This window comes from Gadus chalcogrammus, chromosome 22 (genome assembly GCF_026213295.1).
Source record: "Gadus chalcogrammus isolate NIFS_2021 chromosome 22, NIFS_Gcha_1.0, whole genome shotgun sequence".
In the NCBI taxonomy this organism is placed as follows: domain Eukaryota; kingdom Metazoa; phylum Chordata; class Actinopteri; order Gadiformes; family Gadidae; genus Gadus; species Gadus chalcogrammus.
The window spans coordinates 18487358-18489857 of record NC_079433.1 but is presented as its reverse complement, the minus strand read 5'-3'; positions in this window follow the sequence as shown (position 1 = coordinate 18489857).

Below are 2500 nucleotides of genomic sequence, written 5' to 3'. Positions count from 1 at the left end.
TGTGTGTTTGTGTGTGTCTGACTGTGTGTGTGTTGCGTGTGTTCAAAATGGTCGGCGAGACGGAGAAAGACACATGAAAGATGTCGGAGAGATATTGAAGGATTTAGAGACGGAACTTCAATAAAAGAGAGAGCAGAGAGGGAGGGAGAGAGGAAGAGAGAGAGAGCAGAGAGGGAGGGAGAGAGGAAAAGAGAGAGCAGAGAGGGAGGGAGAGAGGAAGAGAGAGAGAGCAGAGAGGGAGGGAGAGAGGAAGAGAGAGAGAGCAGAGAGGGAGGGAGAGAGGAAGAGAGAGAGCAGAGAGGGAGGGAGAGAGGAAGAGAGAGAGCAGAGAGGGACGGAGAGAGGAAGAAAGAGAGAGCACAGAGGGACTGAGAGAGGAAGAGAGAGTGGAAGAGAGATATTGAAAGCCACCCTCTGTTCCTCTTTGGCAAAGGAGAGAATTCTGAGTCAGGGTGTCATGTCAGAAACTGACTCCATTTACACCTTCCATCTCCACGGTAACATGCCACACACCTCCTTAGAGGGAGAGAGAGGAGAGAGAGAGAGAGAGAGAGAGAGAGAGAGAGAGAGAGAGATTGAGGGTGAGACAGAAATAAATATGGACAGAGAAGGATAAGGGAAACCGTGATTTCCCTGTGATAGTCAGTCTCAGCCTAAACTTCCTAAGCTTCTACGTTCTGCAAATGTTTGTCTCTACCAAAGTCAGTCCCAGGTTCCACATAGTTGTTTACCAAGAACACTTCTCAATTTCACTTGCGAGAACGTAATACTGAAAGTGACAAGTATTTTCCAGAGGGAAAAGCTCTGGCGTCGGCCCGGTTACGACACTTGGAAATGGCGAACCCTAAAAACACATCAGTACACCAAAGATGTTTCCTTTCTTCTTCTTCTTCTTCTTCTTCTTCTACTTCTTCTACTTCTTCTTCTTCTTCTTCTTCTTCTTCTTCTTCTTCTTCTTCTTCTTCTACTTCTTCTTCTTCTTCTTCTTCTTCTTCTTCTTCTTCTTCTTCTTCTTCTTCTTCTTCTTCTTCTTCTTCTTCTTCTTCTTCTTCTTCTTCTTCTTCTTCTTTTTGTCTCCCCCCTGCCCGGGGGGATGGACCTCTGCGTTCACACCCTTTTACCACCTAACCGTCGTGTATTTCCACTGCCCTTCGCTGTCCGAGCCCAGGTTGCCTTATCTTTAGGAACCTCGAGATCAGCACACTGCAGAGCGTAGACCACAGCTTCCTCTGCTGCTGCCACATTACCTCATACAACTCTGCCTCCTCACCTGCCTATTCACACACACACACACACACACACGCACATGCGCACACATACACGCGCACCCACATGCACACCAACAGACACACACAGATGCAGACACACACACATGCACAGTGCTGCAACTGTGTGGGGTTCACCTTTATAAGGTTTAAAAAATGGTTGCGTTTGAAAATTGCGTTTGAAAGGTTTCCTTGCTCTCTCTCTTTTCATACTCTCTCTGTCTCTCTCCCAGCCGGTGGGTTTGTATGTGTGTGTGCCGGGGTGTGTCTGTGTGCGTTGGTGCTGGGTGGAAGGGCCCAGTTGTCATTTTGTTGTGCATCGTCTTTACACCAGCGTGTGAACGTTCACTGTGGATCAGAGCGTGACTGTGGAGCTTTAATGAACTGTGACATCAGGGGTTTGATGGCATGTAGCGTCATACTTGCTCTCTCCCGATTCACATGCACACGTGTGGGCACACACACACACACACACACACACACACACACACACACACACACACACACACACACACACACACACACACACACACACACACACACACACACACACACACACACACACACACACACACACACACACACACACACACACACACACACACACAGACACACACTCTCACCCACCTACACACACTCACACAGAGCAAATGTTACAGTAATACAACATGACACTGCATGTGTGCAATATCGTACACCATGAGGATGCATTTCTCTTCCTCCACCCTGTGATCTGATGCGCTGTGCCCCCCTCTACCCCTCCGCGGTCTTCCTGAATGCTGATAGTCACTCATCAATGCGTGCTCACGTATACACACTAAGCCCTGGTTTATACCGTCTTACTAAACCTGCACGCAATCATTGTCTTGTCAAGCACGGAAGATTTATTGTAACATTGATGTGGGATTACACTAAGGACCCAGATCCATTCCTGTTGTCTTATCAGCTTGGTTTAGTTTGGCCTGCTGTCGGAATATTGATTGGCTGAGAAAGTGTAATGTGTACTGATAAGGGCCTAGTAACAGGTGAACACAGAAGGGAAGATCCTCCATAAATAGTTGGAAAACCGAGTACTCACTGTGGACAGCTGCATCACTAGATCTCAATAAATGATTGATCTGTTATAATAAGATATCTATATATATAGCTGATTCCACTTCATCACTCCGCACCACGCGGTGGCCTGGCTGTGGCCCCACACACCAAGGACACAGGCTGGAGAGGTGGAACCCATT